Below are 12,444 nucleotides of genomic sequence, written 5' to 3' on the forward strand. Positions count from 1 at the left end.
TATTTAGTGAGTTTAATACTTAGATCATCCCAGTCATTTGTCAAAAAAAACACGATTTTTATGAGGAACAGACCAAAAATATGAGGCAAAAATCTGGACAGCTGAGAGGTATGTAACTGAGTCATGCTGGTACTGGTGGCCCAGTGACCTAATTGTGTGCATAATGTGGTGGATCCGAGCCCCTGATAAGCAACTGCCCGTGACTTGCTCCCTACTCAGCCTGGTGGTACAGATATCAGTGTGTTTCATGATGGAGTCTCCAATGAACAGAACATTTGATGGTGTGGTGGCTTGCCTTATGAACTTAGAAGCAGAGGCTCCATGAGATATGGCTGTATGTGTTCATGTGGGTGTTGTTTTGAAAGAGTGCATTTGGGGTTGCTAAGGTTATTTGTTATGTGCACTTCATCTAGGAGGTATTTGGGATTTAGGAAGGTTACATTTCAGTGCTTTGGCATATGTGGGTCTATATGTTTGCTTTGAATTGCGTGTGATGGGTGCAGTGTGTGTAATACTGACAACCTTATAGACACTAGGAGTACTTTTATGTGAGAGCTTTGCCTCCAGTGACATTGTGTAAATACATCTCTCCCATGCCATATCAGTTTGTTTGAGAATTAACTGGTTGTCAGTTAACATAAGGCAATTTATACTTTGCCTCAGGATGCCCATATCCACCAAGATGGTAGGTGAGATACTGCAAAAGGTCTTATCCATGGCAACAGACTCATTTTTATTGATTAGACAGAAATATAAAGCAATGTCAGCAGTATCCGGTTTACAACTAGGTATTGGTGAAATTTCAATCATGCTTTTACAGGAATAATATAACTCAAGGTGTCTGTGCGTGTACAGAGCACTGCCAAACACAGAAGGGAAGCTATTACATAGACCCTGAAAATTTATGGATGAAGTATTTAGGCAGATATTCTGAAGTTAGAAACAAATCATGCAGTACTTACTGAAAACAAAGAATTAGCTTGTCAAGAATGATGAAAAGAGGGCAGTCGCATGAATGGCTACTACTAGCACTGGTCTCACCACAGCTTGACTCTGATGGGATACAATGATTCTTTGCTTCTTTTCTCACTAGAAGCAAACCATTAGCACCAGTCCCAAGATGAGAGGCAGGCCACAGCCTGTTGGTGATCCGCAGTCTGTCCCAGATGATACAAGGGTCTGTAGGCTTGTTGTAACCTTTTCCTGGCTGGCTTCAATAGCAACCAGACCAATCAGGAACATCAAACACAACCACTTATTGCCCAACCAGAAACAGGAATCAATGCACTCTGCTCCTTCTCTTACCGGGAGCAGAATATAAGCACAAATTCCAAGCTGTCACATATGAAGCAGTTATTATGTTTTCTGGTGATCAACATTCTCCAGAAAATAATGTCCCTGTGCTCCCTCTCTCCCAAGGAGAAAACAGAAGCACTAGTCCTAAGATGACTACTGAGAGGCAGAATGTGGGCTCTCCAATAGCTGGTGGTCTTGCTAGATGTTTAAAGGTAAGATGAAAAAAATAGGTTAATATCTTAAGCACTGCAGTGTGACGTAAGAAGTTAGATATGAAAAAAGGGGCAACTTAAGCTCTTGCTGTCTAAGTGGAGAGCCACTAATTTTAAAACAGCAAGATAGATTGAAAGGGGGTGGGCACTTTTGTGGAATACAGTGGGATGGCCACTAAATTTAAGTAGTTGAAGGGGAGTGATTTCACAAAAAGATAATTTTGTGCTTACACACAACAGACGGTAAAAGGGAAGGGGATATGTGGTCAAATTAACATAAGGGACAAGCAACTAGAAAGACAGTTGTGTTTAACAACACAACAGCTGCTGGGTGGGAGGGTGGGAAAAAAAATTTCTGTATGACTGTCATGAATGATATACAGGCCATTAATATTGCCAAACAACTATGTATGTAGTGTATGCATAAGCAGAACAAGTAGCACACATGTATCTGGTGTAAAAACTTCATTGGTGTTCTGTACCATCAGGCAGTCATGTATATTCCACAGAAAGAATACTTAGGTATGGCCAATAAGCTATGTGACAGCACACTGTGACAAAGGTGGTACACTTCAGTTGCACACCATTGGAAGATGTTTAGGGAAGTACATGAAGAAGGATGCATTGTACACAGTTATTAGTGTGATGAAGGCTGTGAAACACAAAGATTATTATGGCTTCTGATTTGCATGTCCTATACATACCCAGTAATTATGTTACATTCAAGGGAGTAGGCAGCACTGTGGCTACATGCTGGTAAATGTACCACTAGCCTATTATCCCAAGACATGGATCACATACCTATTGGTCTGAGTATATGGTTTGCTGTCCACATTACACTTAGGTGGTGTGTTTGTTTCCTGATTCAACAAATCCCTCAGTGTTTCTTGTCACTGCAGTGCTCTCATGGCTGTGGCAGCAGTTTTTTTGTATGTATCAATACTATCTGTATTATACTAATATCACAGATGTAGTCAATGATTGCCCACAGTGTGCAGTCCTTTAGGCAGCTGTTTGGACACATGTGTATGTCATCTGTGATGTCCATCACTTAATCTAATGGTCAGGAAAGGGCCTAGCAGACAGCCCTGATGTACCGACCTGATCACTGGACCTGACATATAAGTCAAGTCACACATTTCAAAATAGTGAGATGCCATATATGTCATACACTGGTCTACCCATTTGGTGATATAGCTGTTTATAGCCACATATGACAGTGTTGATTGAATACCTCAGTATGGATTTCTGTCAAATGTCTTGACCTCATCAAGTTCCACAAGATATACTGTTGTCATCACGCATACCCTTCATGACCTCTTTAAGGACATCTATCAGATGTAACAGACTTGATGTACCATTAATAACTCACAAAGTTCTGTTACATACACCTAGAAAATTACTAGCATACATGTAGAAGAGGTCCATGATGACATGTTGTCCTACCTCACAGTCAAGGAGAGTCAGGATGTTTCTATACATGCATGCAGTACTGTCCCCACAACTCAGGTGGATGCATGTTTATGTACACCCTTGTATGGGAGCATTGACCATGTGGAGGGTGTGTTCAACTGTGTATTCAATGTTATCAGGGAGGTGTATGTGCTGAGTCACACCATAGGTGATCTGCGATTTTGACACAGCCCAGTAATTCCATGCGATAGGCCTGGATAAAGGTAAGACAGGGCACACTGCCTATCATGATCTGGCCTAGGGTTTTAACACAATCCCCCATGCAACTGTCATTGAGAAACCTCCAAAGTGAGGATTAGCCCTTACGTCAGTTGATGGGTAATCCACTGACTCACTGACAGAACACATCATGTAAAAGTTGGTAAATCTACATGTGCCACCAGAGCTGTCACCATTGGCAAAACCCAAGGATCTGTGCTTGGCCCTTCACTGTTTGAACTCTTTTGCAACAGTTCAGGCTAAAGAATATGGACTTTGGCTTACCAGGTTTGCTTATTCTCACATTTTGTATGCTATCGCTGAGTCCACCAATAGTGATAAGATAGTACAGGAGGAGCTAACGTACACAACTGAATGTTGACAAAGGTACACACTCTACAATGAAATGCCATGATTTTTGTGGCTAGATTAAAAGCCATGTCACTGTAATGTTTATTGTATAGGATGAGATGACGTCTACCTGGTCTCCAGGGCAGTCTCTGACTCTGTCCTCTGGGAGTACTGTGTAATAAAAAATGTGATATAGCTGATGACCAGCAGTGTCTGTTGATGAGAATATAACAGTGTCCCACATGCTGGTGTAAAATGCTCTCTGTAATGACAAACAGCAGCTCAACACACCCACGCACACCCACACACACACACACACACACACACACACACACACACACACACACACACACACACACACACACACACACACACACACAGAGTTGACTACACCCCTATGTGTCTAAGCACACAAACTACAGAAAACAGTACTTTATGTAAGTGCCACAGCACAAGCCTGTCTTTTCAAAGACTGCAGTTGAACTTATAGTAGATGAGATCAGCAGGTCATGTGAGAGACAAGATGTTGCGCACATTGCATGAAATGGATGTGTAGGCATGTGCAAGAATCAAAAGACTGTCAGTCCTTGGTATTGGAGCACTAACTGTGGGATACACACTTGTAGTCTTCTGTATAGAGACGACATGCCCAGCTGATTGCAGTAAGAAAAAAAAAACCCTACCTAAGTACATAGAATACAGAACTCAGTACTTTATCCAAGCACTACATCACAAGTCTGACTTTTACATGACTGCAAGCCAACTTGCAGTGGATGACATCAGCAGTGCATGTTGGAGTGAAGAAGTTGGGAGACCTGCATGAAAAGGATCTGTGGGCATGTGCAAGTATCAAAATACTGTCAATTCATAATGACTTCCAACATGGCTGCACATTGACTGACAGCTTATTTCTAGCTATCCTAGTGTGAAAACAGAAACTCAGCAGTGAAGGCCAGTAGACTTGTGTTTATGAATAAATATCAGTAACTGGCTAGTAAGTGCACTGCCTGGATGCCAGGAGTAAAGAAATACAGAAGCCCCAGAAACAAATCAGATACAAAAAGTAAGGAAGAAACACTGATTGGGGAAAGTTCTGCAGCTGTCAGCAAAAAGCAATGCGACCTTTAGGCATGACTTCCAGTAACCTACAGGAAGATATAAGGCAACTGCATACAGACCTGTTTGAGATAAGCAAAACAATGATAGACTATATCAACACAAACAACAAAGGCTGGAAAATGGAAGAAGCTTTAAGCAGATATTCAGATGAGATGATAAAGCTGCAAAAATCAGAGGTCAAAATAAAGAAAAGACTCACTGAATGTAAGACTGCTCATGCATAGATGTCTCAAAAATAATAGAATTAGAGGACAGAGCACATAGGGAAAACCTGAGATTTTCAGCTATACCAGAGAAACTGGAAGGAACAGACTGCGTTCATTTCATAAAATCACAAATAAGAAACTGGACTAGTATTCCACAGCAGGAGTTGCTAGATGAAAGAGCACATTATGTGCATGCTCTAAACCTGGCTATAAGAAAACAACCTAGAACTTTAATAGTAAAGATACAATCCTACCAGCAGAAGGAGTTGATTATGACAAACTTGTGGCAGAAGGATAAAGTACTAAAAGTGAGAGACAGCAGAGTGTTTGTGGAAAATGATTACTCATTGTACACCAGACAGCAGACGAGCAAATTTATTCCACCACTTAGGGAATGGCGAGATGCAGGTGTGACATTCAAACTGCTGTACCCAACTTTCTTCAAGGTATTCTTCCTTGGAAGGACAAAATCATTTTTTGATGAAGTACATGCTAGGAAGGAAATACAAAAGCTTGTCCAACAAAAGTAAGTTGTGAAGCAGAAGGAGATTCTTGTTCTTCTGGTAATGAAGACCACAGAGGGACTGTCCCTGTGAAACCTTTTCAAAATTTTCAACAGAAAATGTTGGACCGTAGGAAAAAAACATGAGAGGTGACTAGAAGAATTGAGAGCACATTGGAAATGAAGCAGAGATAGGATTTCAGAGATTAACAGTAATAAAACCAATAACTTAATATGGGATTACAACACAATGATTATGTTTGTGAAATATGACAGAATGAAAACAATTGCAAATATTGGACTTTTTCAGAATCTGTTGGACTTAGGGACTCTAAAGCATATGCCCTACTTCACATCATTAATATTCAGAAAAGTGCTTTGGGGAGGGGAAGAGGAGGGAGAAAGTTAACTGTACATAAATATTTTTTTCTTATATAGTACCACTTTTGTGGTGTGTGGTTTTCTTTGCATTGTACAAAGTTTTTCCAGTTATTTTTAAGCATAATATGATTGTAAAAAGGTGCTGCTGTTTTAAGAGAGAGCAAGTAAATTAAAAAGAACATTGAATATTATGAGGCTTTTTTTCTAGCAACTACATGTATGCTGAGTGGCAGTTCTGCAGCTGGTCTTCAGGTTTCCATGGATGCAATCTTGTGGGGAGTGACTGGCTACCTGGTTCTGGTGTCCTCATGGAGACAGTCTGGTGGGGAGGGTCTGACTGCAGTCTGGTAGAGAGTGATTGGCTGAGGAAAAAAGGGGAAAGGAAAAGAGAAACTGGATAGGAGATGGTGTTCTCTGAGGGTTTTCCCAAGGTAGTTAATGTTCTCTGAAAACATTCTGGGGTTTTCCCAGCTGGGACAGCTACAAAGCTAAGACAAATCCAATCACCACTTAGTAGAAGCACAGACTGCACCATGCGTCTTAGCATGGATGACCTTTCTTTTTGGTTAACTCAAGTCTCTGTGCGGCTGTCATTCTTCAGTTATATGACCAGTAATGTGAGACATGCACTGAATAAGTCATTCTATATCATTGGCCTTAAAATGTGTGAGGATATTAAGTGGAAATAATATCATATGCAGTTGGAAACAAATGAAGGGCAGGTTGGATGTTAAGGAACATAACCTCTGAATTGTGTGCTGCTTACTTACATTTTCAACCTTACATCTAACACTTTGTCGATCTAACCTGACAAACCCAGTGGAAGTAAGGCAGCCTGCTGTGCTGTTTTGTTTTCCTTCTCCCAACCAGTAATCATTCACATTTTCAGTCCATTAACAATGTTTACATCTCCTACACTGATGCAAGTATTTGAGATTCAACAATTTTAATGAGTTCACACATCATTTGCATCTTCACCGTACCAACAGGCCTGAATCCACACCATATAAAAAGGCAACTGTGCAGCTAGGCAAACTGATGGTAAAGAGACTTGTTTATGTTGTGATGACTGCACAAACACTATTTCTTCAGAAATATCTGCACAGAGGAGCACTGAACTTCAGAAGGTATGCTTCCATTTTGTCAGCTACATACTGCATATGATGGAATGTATTTAAGAAATTCTGAAGGAAAGGTATTTACACTTTTATCTGTATGCATTAGTTAAAAGTGTACTGATGGGGATCTATATTAGAACACCGAACATTCAAAATTTTGAGTGTTCTAATATCAAATCCTATGAATCGAAAAATTGAAAACATTGAATATTCAGAACAGCGAATTTTTTCCTAGGGAAAAAATGTTCTGTTCCAAAACACATACACACAACACAAGCACACCAAACAAACAGCAATCCACACACATACACCTAAACTGTTACACCTAACCCTGCACTAAACTATACATACACCACTAACTATCCACTTACCTTAACCCAAACCCTAACCCTAAGGTCCGTCACTTTCGCACAGTCACCTCACCCTTGCCCTAACCCTAACTCACCTACCCCACCCTAACCCTCACATCCACACAATCGCACACTTACCTGACCCGCACCCTAACCCTAAGTCATCTAACCCACCCTAACCCTCACGTCCACACAATCGCACACTTACCTGAACCCGACCCGTAACTTTCCGCCACAGCGCTGAAAATACTGAAGCAACAGAAACGGACAGCCAAATTCTTTCCCTAGGAAAAAATCAATTTTCTGTTTCTTCAATATTTTCAGTGTTCGCTGAAAAAGGGTCGAAATTTTGAACATTCAATCTTCTAATATAGACCCACTGATGGCATAGGTATGTTTGTCAAGCCATTTCAGAGGCATACGTGATTATCAATACAAAATAATGAAATGCTTTGTGATAAATATGTACAAATGCTTCAGGAAGAGTTCCTTTGGTAGCACATTTAGCAGTTCAAACATGGTTTGTTAGCAAAGTGTCATTTTCTTGTTATTTTGGGGGAGGAAGATGAGTAAATAAGGCACAAACAAGGGTACACTGTTTTTTTGGGGGGGGGACAAAGGTGAGTTAATGTTATGTCACAAACAAGTAAAAATGACAGGACAAACCAGTAGTGAAGAACTTCTTGGAATGATGCAAAAAAGTTCAGCAATGTGCCTTGTTAATTAAATCCAAAAAAAAACCACGCTAGAAGAGGAACCAAGTTTATTGTTGAAGCGCTTTCGTTTGTCTAGTTGACAATAATCCAACTGTTGAAAGTTGAATGATATAATAAAAATACAAAGGTTAAAAACATTTAAAATGTTGTAATATTTCTACAAAAGAATCGAAACGCTTTAGCAAAGCACATTATTGATAACCCTTCACACCAGTTCAAGTTTATTGCCATTGAACAGATTGTTAATGACAGTAGAGGTGGACCAGCACAGCTTAAACTCTTAGAAAAGGAGTTAAACTGGCAGATTAGGCTAGAAGCCTATCACTTTCCTGGTTTAAATGAAGCTTGCACTATTTCTAGTGTCTTGAAATTGGTTAATTTGAAAAGATAAATTTCGGTTGGTTAACATATGTATATATATATATTATTAGGCTTGAATGGGTACAAGTAGAAATATTACAACATTTTAAATGTTTTTAACCTTTGTATTTTTATTAATACGGCTCTCTAAAGTATTATATCATTCAACTTTCAACAATTGGATTATTGTCAACTGGCAGTATGTTTAAAGGTTCTCTTTCTAAGGTATGTCACAAACAAGGATATGTTGCTGTTGTTACTGTCCTTGTTTTGCATCCTGCCTGTTGTCCGTATTTCACATCTCTAGACTATTTTATGTTTCTCCAGTGGGTAATACTGAGTGGCTACCTTTTCTGTTTGTTCTGTAAACAGTTATTTTGCAGTTATGTGATACTTATGTGTATTATCCTTCTGTTGGCTTTTAGGACACCTAGAAGTATGCCATCCAGGCATATCAATCCTCAGAGATCCCCTTCACTGATGCTGAGAACTAGGTGATTGTGAATACCTTTAGGCAACATGGTGCTTTTCTGCTGGAAAGAGAACTGGGAGATATGGCATGTAGGCTGAAAATATGGTACCAGATAGTAGCTGATGTGAATGCTGTGTGTGGCCACAGCATAATATACATGATCACATCTGTCTGGAGGAAAGCGGCTACAGTGGGCAGTGACCAGATTGTTACCAGAGGAGGGCCTGCTAGGGACACACCACTAACACCCTATAAAAAGATCCTGGCTAACATCCGGGATCCAGACAGCTCCCAAGAGAGTACAGTGCAGCGTGTGCTAGATGTCAGAGCAACAGTTATTGAGACCGCAAGCATGTCCCAGGAGGAGCTTTCAAGTAGGCTTTGGTATCTGAACAGTTGAATTCTGTTATTTAGCAAAACAGTTGAAATCAAGAATTTTCTTCTGTGCCACATCTTTTTTTTTTTTTTGGAGGGGGGAGTTTGTAATAGTTATTAGCTTAGTTTGGAGTTGTCAGCCACATTCTTGCTGAGAGTATAGTTAATGGACAAATAAAGGGGTAATATTATTACCTCCTGTGTTACTGTTACTTGTGATGATGTTCTTACCTCCTGCTTAACTTCTTCCAGGACTGTCTGGGTTGCAGTGGAGAATCTCTTCTGCAGATAGTAAGCCAAACATTTTCATGTCAGCACTGCTGAGCAATTTAAAGAAATATTTTAGTGTGTCCTGTTGACGTCAGGCCTATTGTGTGTATTGCTGTACTGTCTGCAGTAGTGGCAGCACTGTTACTTTGTTAGCATATATTGTAATATAGTAGTGTAGGTATTAATTTATTAATTTGTTTGTTGATTTTCTCACAGGTGATAATGACAGGGGAAGTGTGGTCCCGTTGCTACCTGATGTCAGTGTATCATCAGACTCTGATAATGATGGTGGCTAAACTGAGGCACAGTCAGTGGTTGTAGAAGTTGAATCTGACACTGAGGCTGACATACAGCCATCCCATGGAATTCCATCGGACACAGTCAGTAGGCCTACACCTACCCATTCAAGTGAGACCATAGATATTGGACAAGTGGAGGGCAAGGCCATTGATCAGGGAAGTGTGGCTACTGTGGCTTCAGTGCATGTTGAGTCTGGCCATAGCCAAAGTGTGGGTGAGGTGCCATGCAGGAGGGTTGATAGAGGTGCTTGAAAGGGGCCTACTGTCCTTCCTCCATCTGGTGCAGGTGTCTCTTCCTGTGCCACTCAACATATGTTTATAGCAATCATGGAGGCAGAGGTATGGTCCTATAGGTGCTCCAGACAAATGCTCAGGGTTATAGATTCAGCACAATCTGATCTGTGTGACTGCCTCCTCTGTGTTGCCGATTCAATGGATCCAATGAATGACAGTTTGGAACAAGCAGTGTCTGTGATGGAACGTCTGCTGGGAGCAGAACAGCATCCATGTGGGTGTAGGTCAGCCACATCATATCCTGTCAGCCAATGTGACCATGCCTGATAATGCTCTGATAGTGGCAGTGCTTCCACTGCTCCACCAGTGAGTGTGCTGTCCACACACAGACATGGCAAGCCATGGGGTTATGGTCCTGGGCATCCCAGTAAAGGTAGCTCATCCAGTAGAAATGAGTCACATTTAGGTAGTGGCACTGCATCTGAATGTGTGGGTGGACATGCCAATGCAACCCCTGGCAGTGCCAGTTCTTGCGGCCGGGGATGACAATGATGAACTGCCACCTCTACAATGCATGGCTCACACCTGTCTAACATAACAAAACATAGAGCCAGCACAGAGTTTGGCTGTGTTCATGCAGACACTCACACACCATTTTCACCTGGAAGACCCCTAAAGACACACACAACAGTTACTCATTTTGTCTCACTGGCCATTTGTTGGTGTATCCAACTGTCTGTCTACTTCTCTTTCTTGCTCACACACTCATTCACCTTTTATTTCTGCCTAGGTTTCCTGTCCCCTGACAAAACACCTTGTGCCTGAGACATTCTACTTTGTAATGGGCACATATTAATTAATTATCAGTTAATTAATCAATGGGGTGGTGAAAGCCGACACATTCTGGCTAGGCTTATAAAAGCCCTGGGGCAGATAGCCTAGTACCTACCTATGAACTTATGAACCTATAATTCAAATAAGCCTCTGCTGTCATATGTAAAGGTACTTTCTTTACAAATCTCCAACCCTTTACTTGCTTACCAGACCAAGTAATGAAATACAAGGATATGTGGCACATTCATATTATTAAACAATACACTCCAGGTTTAGGACTTACCTTGTAAATGCAGCAGTTGCCACATTTTTCGTTCAGTGTTGACTCTGAGGCAAGCAGTACACAGCCAATACATGGGGAGGAAAAGGTTGCGTGAGTTGCCTGGCATCAATGTTACTATATGTATGTGAGTACAAAGAAGGTTTTAGGCCCAAGGGTGGTGAGGGAGGAGTGTGCTATACATTGTCTCTTAGCAAGTGCAAGGACATACTGAGCACACTTATGTCTGCCTACACCCAAAGCAGCTGGTATTTCCCCCTCTGACTTCTCATCTACCTATTGGTACAGTGACTGTGCTGGGATGTGTGCTCCTTCCCCTTGCTGATTCTGCTGAAGCTGTTTCTTCAGGCTTATGTTGTGTAGCATGGCACATACTGTGAATATTTCTGTACATATCCATGGATTGTATTACAGGTCTCCACCAAATGCATCTAGGCACTAGAACCATGTCTTCAGCAGCCCAAATACAAGCTTTGTGATATTTCTGGTTTGAGCATGTGCCTCATTTTGGCATTCTTCCATGGGTATGTGTGCATTTCTCATGTGTGCATCAGTCATGGTTCCAGTGCATAGCCTGCATCCTTCAGTGACTGACCCTGTGGGATACCCCCCCAACAAACATCTTGATACAGTTGGGAGGTGTGCCATATTTGTGAGTCGTGGTAACTGCAAAGGTTACCTGCACACACATTCAAGATTATTCTCATGGCATAACACACAACTTGGCAGTTGATAGAGTGGTAGCCCTTTCTGTTTATGTACAGCCTACCCTGTTCCCCAGGTTGTGTCTTCATTTCTATATGTGTGCAATCTATGGCACCCAGTACTTCATGGTAGTGTGCTACATAGTAGAACTCCTGCATATTTCTGACCCTCTCCTCAGAACTACAGAGAAAATATATGTGGTTACTGGCATGTTGGAGCATAGCATTCAGGAACTAGTCAAGGATCCTGGATGCTGATGCTTGTGACACCCCTAGCATGTCCCTTGTTGGTCTCCAAAAGGTATCTGCAGCTAAGATTCTAAGGGCTACACATACGTTTGTCTCTACTGAGATGGGTTCCCCTTGGGTGGCTCTGGCTCTGATTTGAGAATGGCAGAAGTTGCAGACTTGCTGTAGTGTGCCCCTGTCCACCCTGTAGTGTGCTATAATTTCCACATCATGTAGGCTGTGAAAAGTTAAACAGGGCCTGAAAATTCTTCTTCTTCTCAGCCTATGCCTATTGGAAGCAGCAGCAGCATTGGGTTCAGCCTGTAGTACATATAAATAAGTTAAAGCATCAGCAGCCCCTAACATTCTATCCATGTAGACTCCTTTCCATCGCTGCATTCAAAGGTTTTGGAATTAGCAGGAAAAACCAGCACAAAGTCTGCATGGTTGCTTTATAGCTTCTTGA

The sequence above is a fragment of the Protopterus annectens genome, chromosome 14.part0, assembly GCF_019279795.1.
Source record: "Protopterus annectens isolate FY-2018-M chromosome 14.part0, PAN1.0, whole genome shotgun sequence".
In the NCBI taxonomy this organism is placed as follows: Eukaryota; Metazoa; Chordata; order Ceratodontiformes; family Protopteridae; genus Protopterus; species Protopterus annectens.